Source organism: Falco naumanni, chromosome 5 (genome assembly GCF_017639655.2).
Source record: "Falco naumanni isolate bFalNau1 chromosome 5, bFalNau1.pat, whole genome shotgun sequence".
In the NCBI taxonomy this organism is placed as follows: domain Eukaryota; kingdom Metazoa; phylum Chordata; class Aves; order Falconiformes; family Falconidae; genus Falco; species Falco naumanni.
Window position 1 is genome coordinate 31,479,750 of NC_054058.1, and position 12,366 is coordinate 31,492,115.

General features: G+C 41.0%; 1 long non-coding RNA gene across 1 annotated transcript; it reads right to left on the reverse strand.

Moving 5' to 3' along the window:
• Positions 1-216: 216 nt before the first annotated feature.
• Positions 217-4,923, reverse strand: LOC121089534. Its single transcript, XR_005828249.1, has 2 exons — positions 4,522-4,923; positions 217-555 (listed from the first exon to the last, which is right to left on the reverse strand). It is a non-coding gene; the product is annotated as an uncharacterized LOC121089534 (long non-coding RNA).
• Between the last annotated feature and the right edge of the window lie 7,443 nt (positions 4,924-12,366).

The window sequence follows — 12,366 nt, forward strand, 5'->3', positions numbered from 1 at the left end:
AAAAATTTTCATTGAACTTTCCCAGTACAGTCCAGGTGGTTTTGAATTTAAAAAAGAATCTTGCCTATTAATGATTGAAATTACCTTTTCCTTGGATTACTGATAATTGCAATTAATTTCCCAGTCATCTAGTTTTTTATTAGGTCTCAAGAATTATTCTTCAGTCTTGGTAACTCCAAGTAATGTTTCTAAAATAATTAAAATAACTCATAGTACTACCACCAAACAATTTGACAGTTTCTTTGTAGAACAGGAGTAATATTATTAAAAAATTAAGTATGTGTATAGGCAGGCCTTTGGGTAGGGGGTGTCTAAGCCTTTGACATGAGATGATGCTACCTCTGCGTTGTATGTGTTTTGGTGCATGGTACCAGTGCTACAGCACTGGGTTGCCAGGCTTACCACAGCATGGTGCAAGCAGCCTGGCCAGTCCCGCTCCAGGTGGCGTGGCGTGCTTCCGGGGCACTCTGTGATACCTGTGCTGCATCTGGTACCCAGGGTAGTTTCTTTAGAGCTGTCTGGGTAGCTTCACAGTGCACAGTGTTTTATCCCCATCTGGAAAAGAAGTGGCACGGCATTTATTTGGTGTGGTCCAGGAGCTGCTCGCAGCACTGGGCTAACAATACTTCAGTTCCTGTCTTCTAGATCTGGGTATTGAATGCAATGCTTTGTTACTACAAGAAGTCTTGCTAGTGAAAAACACTCTAAACTATTCTTCAAAGTCAAATTCAATGGGAACATTGTACATATGGAAAGAGAACAGGGAAACAGCAGACACCTAGCAGACTAAAATCAATCACCTGAATGTTCAAAAAAATTGTCACGGGAGTGTGAGCTGAGCTGGAGAACACTTCCAGTAAGCAGGCCAGTTAATTTTTATGTGCGTATTCTGTAACCTACAGATGACCTGATTATGTTAAGATAAATACCTCTTAGAATGTGAGAACTCAAGGTAAAACCCCTGGAATGGTCAAAATGAAATTGATACATACTACTTACAAAACTAGTAAGAATTAATAGTATCAAATAAGATCAATAAATAATTGAGCATTGAGTATGAAGTAATTTGTTATGTGAACTGTACTGTTTCTAAGAAAAGATGGTTCCTTTCAGCAAAAGCCTGAATGTAGCCCAAAAATCTCATGGTTGAGAGAACGAACAATTTTAAAGGAAAGACGAAGGAAGTTTGGACTCATCTGTAAGCTTGAGTTTTGTCTGATGCATAAATCTCTTGGCAAAGTGATGTAAAATCTTCTGGTACTACTGCAGTTTTGCAGAAATTGGTGCCTCTTTGAATGTGGGGTTTTACATATGACAGTCTTGTTCCTATTTGAGGCTGGTCAGGAATATTCCTTGGTAACCAGCCAGTCAAGTGTGGTCCTCCCCAGACTGCCTTTGCTTATGTGACAAAAGGGACCACAGCGTGAGATGGCAGCTGGGGACTCTGCCTTCTGCAGGACTGGGGGGTCTCAATGCCATGCTTCCAGGTTTGCCCAAGTGCTTTTCCACCTAACTGCCCAGCAGCAGCTCGGGGCTGGAAGCAGCAGTGGTGAACCTGGTTGGTGCTGTGCATGAGTTAATAAGCCCTGCCAGCTTTAATTGGCCTGTTTGGAAACAAGGCAGCAGTTGTGCATCTTTGGCATAATTTAATTCCAAATTTGATAATCCACCCAGTATTAATGGAGAGCTGACTATAATTATTTTTTCTGGTTAGACTAGTTACAGGGTAAGTCATATTGCATTGTGTTTTCTTTCTCATATGTTCCGTTGTAACTTTAAAGAACATATTGCATTATATTTCCTTTTTGGCTTCATACCTTATGCTTCACAAGAAATTTCTCATCAGTAGCGTGCTAGTCACATGTTTGCTAAGTCAGCTGAGTCTGTTTATGCATTTAACACATTTATTATTCTTCGTACTCAGTAACAAAGAAATCTTTGAACTACAGATGACTTTTAGAGGTGTAATAATTTACCCTAAGATGTGCAGCTGTCCTGCATAAATATAGAGGGTATATTAAATGATAGTAACAACAAATTGCTTCAAATGCATTCTTTACAACTGAAAGATTTGAAAAAGACTTTCATTACTCTCATTACCAGAAGCATTCCAAAACAATTTTTAAATAGTATCTGAATAAATTACTGGTTAGATTAATAATAGGGCTTCTAATGTACAGGAGAACTCGTGGACACATAGAGGAGTATCTTGTGATTTTGTGTATGACCCACAAGATAATGCCAGGCCGAAATAAAATTCCACTGAAATTATTAATTGCCAGTGTAACCAAGATACCGTGTTCTTTGTTTTAATGTAAAACACATGGCTTTGTTTATTTCCATTAAACACATTAGTAATATGCCAAAACAGATATGTACAGATGTACTGACTAGTGGGATGAATGGAATTAAAATCTTTTTGAAGGTGAAGGGTGTAACTGCCATCTTTAATTTCATGTAATTTAAAGACAATTAAGTTCCCTCATGTAAGCAAGTACAGCAGCAGCCTCCGTCCAGATCCAGAATAAGAGAATGGTTTCAAAAGCCAGAATCTCTGATGACAGTACCGGCTAAAGGTATTGCCACCACTTCCGCTGCCCTGCGGTACATGGCCTCCAGTGGTGTTGGCACAACTCATTTGAGAGCCTGCCTGATGAAGGCATCTGATTTAAGTTTGCATTTGCTTTGCAAGGAACAGGAGCAAGCAGACAATGGGTGGGTGGGTGGTAGGGAAAAGCACTGAAATATTTTAAGCTAATATAACCTTTTGTCCACACTTTTTGCAGTGCATGTGCAAATGCTAAGATACAGGCTCCTCTCCTTTTAGATGTGCTTTCTGTAATGTGTTGCTCCCTAACGTAGCAGAGACTTCTTCTGTTTAAATAGGAGTTTGGGGATATCTGAGGTACAGTGAAAAATGTTACTGCAAACTACAAGTGACAGGAAGAATAATACAAGTGCGAAGAAATGCACATGTAGTATGATTCTGTAGATTAAAATAAGAGCTATATAATGCCTGGCATATAATTGTTTTATGAAATGCTAGTAAGTAACCTGTTAGGTATAAAGGTTACCAAGCATCAGAATACCATGTTGCAAATGCAGGTTGAATCTGCAGGTAGGGCTGTCAGTTTAGTGTCAGAGGGAGCATTGACTCAGAGCCTTCTTTTATGGTCTTTAAAATACAACATTAATGCATATATCATAAGCAGATGCACTTAATGTTGTTACTGTGTCTAAAGCCAGCTTTTGGCCTCATTTTTTTATCGTGAGATCACCTGAGCCAACTAGGCCTGCACTCTGTGTTTTCTTCTGAACAATAAAATTGAAAAGCTCATGTCGCTTAACTCTGATCACTCCTTTTGATTCACCTTCCCTTGGCATCTTTCGGTGGCCGATTAGGCTAAAACGGCTGAATGATAAAATCATAACACTTACATATAGCAGTACATACCCTAAGGCCTATTAGAAGTCACAAAAGTCTGCGAGCATTATTATATCCCTTTTGGCCTTCCCGCTTGCTGTTTGGGCTCTACTTGTTCTGCGTACATAGGGTAGCACAGGGGGTCCTTTTCCATAACCGAGGCTGCTGTGTACTACAGGGGCCCCAAACGGCTTCCCTGGTTGCTTCCCCCCTGAGCAGTGCCTGCCTACGCTGCCCAAGGCAAAAGCAGAGCAGGACGTGGTGGTGCCATAGGGTGTCATTCTGTGGTTTTAGAGGAGCAGCAGAAACCCCAGAGGACGATGCAGAAAGCAATAAGGAAGCTCTAGGCAGCGCCCAAATGCGCACTGATACCACAATGTGTTTGTTTCCTGACGGGGTGTGACTTCTCCAGGCAGGCTGCCAAAGCAGCATCACCAACATGTGTGCACAAGCAAGTGCTGGCATACCAGGAAAATACATTGCTGCATTGCTGTTGGGGCAGAAGGTGGGATGCCCCCAGTGTAGCTCAGCAGCAACCATCTCACTGAGCTCTGTGTTCCTCCACAGTGCCCAGATGCTGCCAGCTTCGCACAATCAGACCAATTTTTCTTCCTGTGACATTCACCTAGATACAGGGGTCCTCGAACTACGGCCCGCGGGCCAGATACGGCCCCCCAGGGTCCTCAATCCACCCCCCCGGTATTTACAGACACCCCCCCGCCCTCCCCTGCTGGGGGTTGGGGGGGAACCAAGCAGCCGCAGATGACTGCCTGCCACTGCATCCACGCGCCGGCCCCCTGTTAAAAAAGTTTGAGGACCCCTGACTTGGAAGTTCTTGGGCTGTCTGGAGAAAGCCAAATACTGGAAACCCTTTCCTGTCATATGACTGACCCACTGCTGCAAAGGCAGGGCTTGCTGAAAAGCTAGAATTACGCAGCGTGTGCACTGAGACACTCCATCCAGCGTTGCTGCTGGTGGCAGATCATCAGCCCAGCGCACTGGTGACTGGCCTTTGGGGGGGGGGGCCCAGTCAGGAGTATAAGGGGAGCAGAGCTGAATGATTATAGTAGAGATTGAAAGCCACATACTGTTATTACCTTTCACAGTGTTGTAGCTCTTAAGAGAGTCTTGTCAGATGCGCTGGCCTTACAACATGGGTACGAGTACGGCCCCTGGGAAGGCTGGCAGCAGAGCCAGGCTGCCACTGTTAGCAAAATAATTCTTCCAGCTGGCAAGCCTCTCTCTGTTTTCCCAGGATAAAGGCCGCTGTGAGCAAGGTAGAAGCAGGATGTATTATCTCCCTGGGCCGTGGGCAGCTGGCTGGCTGTGAACTGCCCACCGTATGTGACTGCTCAGGTACCTCACATCAACTTCTGCAGAATTTGCCTTGCAGCGGAGAAGCTGCCCCGCCTTTTTGCTTTCCACCACGTGATTTGCCATGCAGGCAGGTCTTTTGTAACCCCTGTAACAATGCCATATGTTACCTGTGCACGTGTGACTACCTGGCTCCAGTCCTGCAAACACAGGAACTTGTGTTTAGCCTGTCAAATTCCTGGAGATTAATCAGACAATAAATGCTGGCCAGATCAGTAAACAATTTTCCAGTTCTTTCAAATTAATTTATGGTAACGCATTGCTTTTCTTTGTTTTTCTTTCACTATTCAAAAAGAGAACATTTAGTTCAAGGGTCACATACAGTCATTATCTTTAAATACAATGCTTATGTTTACATAAGCGCTGACAAGATCCTAGGTCAGCAAGCATTTCTTTGTGAAACATGAAGCGTGCAGACAACATGTACAGCAGACAGAGTCAATAGGACCTAATTTAACTGTACATGAGTTTTTCTTAGAGGGGACCCAAGGTTCCTAACTAGTTTTTCACCCTCTCAAATCAAACCTGAATGAAATAGCAAAAAGAAAAGAGCTCCAGGCAGAACACCAATGCGTATCCTTGACTGGGAGAACATGAATAATAATGCAATGGAAAATATTCTCATCAGCATTTAAACTAACTTAATTACCTTGAAAGAAATCTATGACAAAAGCAAAGTCTCCAGAGTTTTTCAGCCCTTGCCTGAACAGAACTGCTTATGCATATAGTACTGTAGAGGTTTTGTTACTTTTGATTTACACTGCATCGTAGCATTGCCAAATGTTCAGTACTTTGAAAACTAAATCGAGAAAGAGTGGCTTCGTTTCAAATAAGCATTCTGGTTATTGTTAGGTTTGAGTCCAGATCTCTTCTCATTTACACTGTTGTACATTTGGATACTGGTGCTGCTGGCATGTGTGGTTTCACCGTGTTGCAGCCTTCTAGGGAAGGTTTGCTGCGAGGGGCTACCAGGGCTGTCAGCTCCCCATCAGCCCTCCGCCGAGCAGCATGTGCTTCTTATTTTTGGGTTTGCAGGAAAAGGACTAGTCCTTATTGTGGAGGAAAGAGCAAATGCAAGTCCTCAAAACGTAAATACTTGCTAATCAGAAATCAAAGAAGTCAATCTCCACAGCAATTATTTTAAGCTAAGTTCATAATTTTTATGCAATCCAATGCATTTTAAGAGCCCCAAGTCATGATTTTTGGACACATGTACAGACGCAAATACTAGTAAACAAAATAGTAGTGTTACCGAAAATTGTAACCATGAAAACTCTCCAAACCGAATGATAGTTAGAAAGCCAACATGGTTTACTGCAGTGCTGGGTGCATGGAGGATCTTCCCTCCTAACATGCACAGCAAGTTACTTGAGGGTACACATTATATACAGTAGAGTACTTGCATATTCATATTACATTAAATACACATTTTTATTCATGCACAGGATTGATTACACGTTTCTCACTTCTAATGCACATCCTTAGATAGCACTGCTGAAGTTTTTTTACCAACATACACATGCTCCCCAAGTGGGGGTTCGCCCTCTTTTGGGGGGAGGGGGGGCAGCTATTTGAGTTGGAGGTCACAATCTCCCATTACCACAATTACTTTTGTCCTAATTTTCAAGTAGTTTTCTGTGGATTGCCACACTTTATCAGCTGGTCAGAATTTTTTCACTTGGAGACTTCTTTCTGCATAATTTATGTAATGGTGTTCTTAACATTATCTGTTCTTTGTTTCCCAAGATTGACTCCCTTGGTTGGAAGTCCTTTCATTCATGGGTTTAGACTCCTTGAGATGGTGGGTACTTGAGAGGGTGAGTCATTTAACAACTTGAGAAGGTGGGTCAGCTTGACCTAAACTTTGTGCACATTCTTGTTTAACACTACATCAGAGTTTGGTAATTCGGGAGTTTAGGCAACACTAGTGTTTTGGGAGCAATTCCAAAATTACTGATCGAGGTTTTCAGTGTATTGCCTCCATTATGTTGTTAAACCTATGTTGCCATGTAATATAGTCTGGTTTAGCTTTGCAACTATATGGTTTGTTTCAGTGACATCACTATGGACAGACGCGTACCGACCCTGGTTGTGTAATTTTATGCCAAGAGGGAAAGAGTCGTCTAAAATTTACAATTGCTGAGGAGACTGTACAGTAGCTGCGAGACCATTGTATAGGTAACTAATGGAAGAAACTTGGACTCTCCTTGGGCTCTTCATGTAGGGGAAGTAAATTAAGGTTCACTGATGGGCCAGCTGTAACTATAGGGTTGACTATTGTTTGAGAGCCCTTAGAAGATGCTGAGATACCTGTAAGAAGCATGTGCAATGCTTAATTAACATCGTACTGCCTATTGAATGAATATGTATTATTTTTCGGAGAAAGGTAATGCATAAACTTAAGTGTGGACTGTATAATTTTGTTTGAATGCAACCTACAGCATGCATGTTAGGTGGAATGATCCCTGCTGCATCCAGCATTGCCGTAAAGGGATGCCTGCTTCTTAATGCTACCTTGGTGTTAAGAAGCTTTCTTATTCCTGGTTTTGGTGACACCTGGAATGAATGTAACTAGATAAAGTGTTTAATGCAGAGATTCCCGAACTCCATCCATTTCTGTGTCTCTCTCTACCTTTTGCCTTTCCTTGTGGATCCAGAAGCTGACTCCATATTAAAAAAAGGGTGAATTGCTTAATCTTGTTAATATGAGTAAGAGGAGATTGTCAGCTTTATATAGGTGTGAAAAGGATGTCTCCTATGAGTACATCATGTAACTACACATACTGATTGCTTATAGTTTTATTTCATGTGTACAAATACTCTGCTCTTACAAATGATTCAAATTATGTATACAAAAGCCTTCTCTAAGCACTTAAAAATTACTAGTATATAATCTGTCAAAAATCACATTCTGATTAAAATTCAGTGTTAAAAACATACTTCTGCTTTTTGTTAGTCAATGCAAAATAATATAATTGGTGTACCTGGGTGGGTTTTTTGAATAAGCTAGCACACACGGCTTCCACGTTGCTAATCATATGAACAATTCCATGTACTGTATCCCTAATATGACAAATGTTTCTATTAATCAAAATGAAACACATATTTAGTTAAAGAGGTGCTGGTTTGGTTTGGTAGGCATAAAATTTTTCTCTTTTTTAACCTGGCTGCTATTTGCAGAATTCCATTTTTTTCAATGAAATGGCACATAAAAGTTATGAAAGTCCCACCCAATGTGAATTATATATAACCACTGTAAAAATACTGGAAATTTCTAGCCTACCTAAGTTTTCAAAAGCTAAGGTGCTAATTAAGCAGAAGTGGATAAGTATGCAGATTTGATAAAGATATTTTTCAACATGAGGATGTATCTCCTGTTTCTACATTAGGCAGGCACACTGCATAGAAAAATGAGGCAGTGACTGTGCTATTTGGCTTTATTACTAATATAAAGCAAAAGCAATTACTATGTGTGGAAAACTAATCAAAATCTATAGCAACAACAGAGAAAGAATTTACATCTGAAAAAGTGCTTGAGAATGAAAATCAAATAAAGCAGGGATACCATCTTCCCATGATACTGAGGAAATAATTCTGCCTTGTGTGCAGAAGGGTCTCTTTTGAAATAAAAGTGTAAGGGACTGTAAGACAGACTGGTACATTGTGCAGAGGACCATCTCTTGAGACATATGCCTTTTCTTGTATACAGTTCTGAGGCAAGGAGGTTTTTCTTTCAGGGATCTATACCATCTTGTCTTACACCACTACTTGAATACTAGTTTAGGCTTATCAAATGGTACAATTGTGTGTTAAGTACAAGTCAGTGGGATTAAGCATATGCCTAAAATGAAGCTTATGCTTTGTTCCAAAGGATGCACTGCTGCACTGGTGTTTCAATGACATCTCAGTATAAATGTCCTTTCTCTAGCATTTTCCCTTTTTTTAATCTTTACATTCTTGAGATCCCTAAGGCTCTAATACAGCATATATATCAACCTTTGGGGCACAGAAAGGATTCAAAACTCTTTCTGAATATACAATGTAAGTTTTTATCCATTTGTAATTTTCAAGGGCACCTACCTTGAATTGTAGCAGCAAATGCACCAACACTAAGCCAAGTGTCACCGAAATTCGGGAATAAAACTCCTTAACACCAATGTATTATTGGGATGCAAGTATTATTTATTGCGGTGCCGGCTGCGCGGGGGATCACTCTACCTACCATGCATCCCCAACTATTTCATGGGGACCAGTTTTGTTACATAGCTATACATATTTGTGACATTTCCAGGAATTATCTGCATATGAATGAGTCTGCGAGGGGGCCTTCATTAATATTATAATGTCTGTTTTAGGCTTGCATCAGTTATGCCTCCAAGTGGTCACCCCCCGACGAGGGTCTGGTAGTTATTATTGCCTCTTCACCCTGTTGTTTGCCCCATAACCCTTTAAATTCTTACACATATCCCTTACTTGACACTCCTTTATAAACCACAGAACCAAGCCTGGTTTTTCTGCTGTAGACCCTCTATGATCACTTAACACATTCCTTGACTAAGGTAAATACTTCCATGTATGGTTAGTAGCTACATACAGGAACTACAAAGCCTAAACAGTAGCTGGTTCCAAGGACATCGCTGACCTAAAACTAAAAGTTAGGGGGTTTTATGTACTGGAACAAAGGATAAGTTCGTTTCTTATACACTGAAACAGAGGTTTATGAAGCAACTACGGCACAAAGGAGTATGAAGCAACTACAGCACTGTATCACAAGCATCTTTTTCAAATGGGAGGGAAATTAAGGAAAATGTGCCCACGAATTCAGAATTTTAATAATTAAAAGTCACTGGGATTCTCTATTTGTATCTGGAAAGGGAAAATGTGAGTTACCTAACTGATTCTGAAGAAATAAGACATGAAAGGTTAGAATGTGCATTAAGGTAAGGATCTCCAGGGAGGTTTTCTTGTTTTCCTCTGCCTTTCCCAGGGAGCACTCTGATGTCTCAAACGTAAGCACTTCTTGAAATCTGGTAATTCAGTCTCCTAGGCTTGAATTTGCTGCAGATGCTGGAACTGTATTTCAGTGCCACTGATATGAATACAACTGTTTAAGAAGACTGATAAAATAGACCTTCTAAATCAACTTTGAGGTTGACATAGTGATCCTTACTCAGATAGGGGTTCCATGAGCTTGGCAAATGCTTGGTTCCATGACCCAAAACTGAATCATCCTTATGGCTCTGAAAGAAAAATCTTGCAGGGAGTAGATAATAGCTGAGCTCGGGAACAGATTCTTCAAAAGCTCTGTACAGGTCTGTATGCTAAAATATAGACATTTTTAGGAACAGACATGACACTGATATAAACATACTAGTGATGAATTATGATTCTGTTCTTTGCTGTGTTGCCTTGATAAATTATGTCACATGAATGATTTAAGGCTAGCTGGTAGCTGGCCCATCAGTGGGCTGCTCAGTATGGTGACGGGCTCATGGTGAGGCAAAACAGCTTAGGTCCCAGAGGGGTGTGGGACTGGTGCTGAGAAGCTCCCACAGCAAACATGGGGCTCCCAGGCAGCCAGAAAAAGAAAGAGAAGGGGATGGTGTAGAAAACGGTCCACATTTGCCCATTGCTAACGAGTGTTGGGGACACACACTGCATGGATTACAATAAATTGATGGTGGGCAAAGCAGTTTGGCTGCTCCCCCCATGCAGGGTCCTTGCACTGCTTCTTGTAAGCTTGGTATTACTGGCAGAATTTAGTTTGTAGAATGGGGTGTTTAAATCGTTTTGCAGGAAGTCTCTTTCAAAGTATTTTAACTACTTATTGATACAGCTGTGAGGAAATGACAACTGTCACCGCTGCTGACTAAAGATTAGGATAGGGGTTATGGCATATTGATTTTTTGATTCCTTGGTGTTTATTCTACTATGAAGAACAAAACTCATGAATGGTGTTAAGTGAGGGACTGGTTCTTCAGTGTTTATCCTAATACAAAGAACAAACCATTAACAGCTGAAGTGAGCAGCAGCCAGGTTCAAAGCAAACAAAAGGAGGTTCTTCAGATCACATGTGGCTGAGAAGTAGAACACAGGATGCTTTGGGTGCTAGGGGCTTACCTGGGTGGGACAGGCTTATAGAAGAGAAATGCGTTAAGGTTGCTAAAGATACAGCAGCTGTGTCTGTCTCGGGCAGGCTCTGCAAATGCTGGAAGATGGGAGAGTTTTGTGGGCACCCACCATATGAGTTTCCTGTGTTCTTTGAGCTGGAATCAGAGCAGGATCCTGAGCAAGGTGGATGTTTGCTTTGACCTGATACAGCATTTTTTATGTTCTGGTTAGGCACACCTTTTTTTAAAAATAGTAATCTTATCCCACTGCTTCCTGCTTTGGCTTCTCTGTTATCTCACCCATCAGCTATTTATTGTCTTTCTGACTGCCAGCAAGGATGGAAATTCATTATATGTCCAGATGGTACCTTGCACAGTTGGGGTCAGACTGATGTGATCATCAAGTGCTATCACATAATAAGCGTTACTAGGAAATACTGTAGAAACATGGGGATTGTAGGTTTTTTCTTTTTGGTGGCCTCTGGGATTTGTTGTAATTGTCATTTGGCTTCCATTCCCCAAATCAAATTTGTTAACCCTTTTTGTTAAGAATGCAGTGGGTTTTCTGAAAAGTTCACAGCAATGTAGAGGTCTTCTCTGTATATAAAATTCTGAAGCATTTCCCATTGCCATGTAGTGGGCACCTTTGATGGTTGTGGAATCATGGTAGTTTTTGCTAATAAGCTCTTGATTTTTTTTCAATTATTATTCCCCTCTTTATATCAATGAAAATAACTGAATATTGCATTGGGCTTTGTTCACTGAGATGTAAAAGCAAACAACCCCCAGTTGACCCAAGGGTGTCTTTGTTCATGGTAGGCTGGAGCTTGGACTACTGAATTTTTCAAGCAGAATCATCCTTGCAGGTTTACTGGGAAATTGGGGTGTAACTGTCTGACCTTTGATGGCCAAGTGATCACAGCTCTCCTCTGTGCAGCACCATGGTATTTGAACAAATCTGTGAACACAACTAGCCCAGGTTGCTAGCTGCAGAACAACAGTGCTGTAGCCAGACTGTAGAACTGTCTGGGGAGAAATATAATACCTGGTAGCCTGAAAACAGGAAATTGGAATTTGACAATACTGGAACTGAGACTCTGCTGTGAACAAAGTGATTGCCTTGTTTAACTCTGACAACAGATTTGTAGTGCAACTCTTCAAGTGGGAAAGTTTGGTCTGAATTAAATTCCTGTTGTAAATTTTATTAGGAAAAATTAATCTCAGTTAAGCTAGCTACTGATGGAGAATGGGCAATATCTTAAGGACACTTGTGGTTTTGGAAACATCGATATTCAAAAAGACATTCTTCAAAAGAATATACCCAGAATATAGTAATTAGCACTGTTATTTTTTCTGTGCTTGTATGAGCTGAGATGCAAGCCTTTGGAAGCTTGTTCTGTTAGAAAAAATCATGGGTGAATAAGGTTTCTATATGGATGCTTAGATAAAAGAGAATTC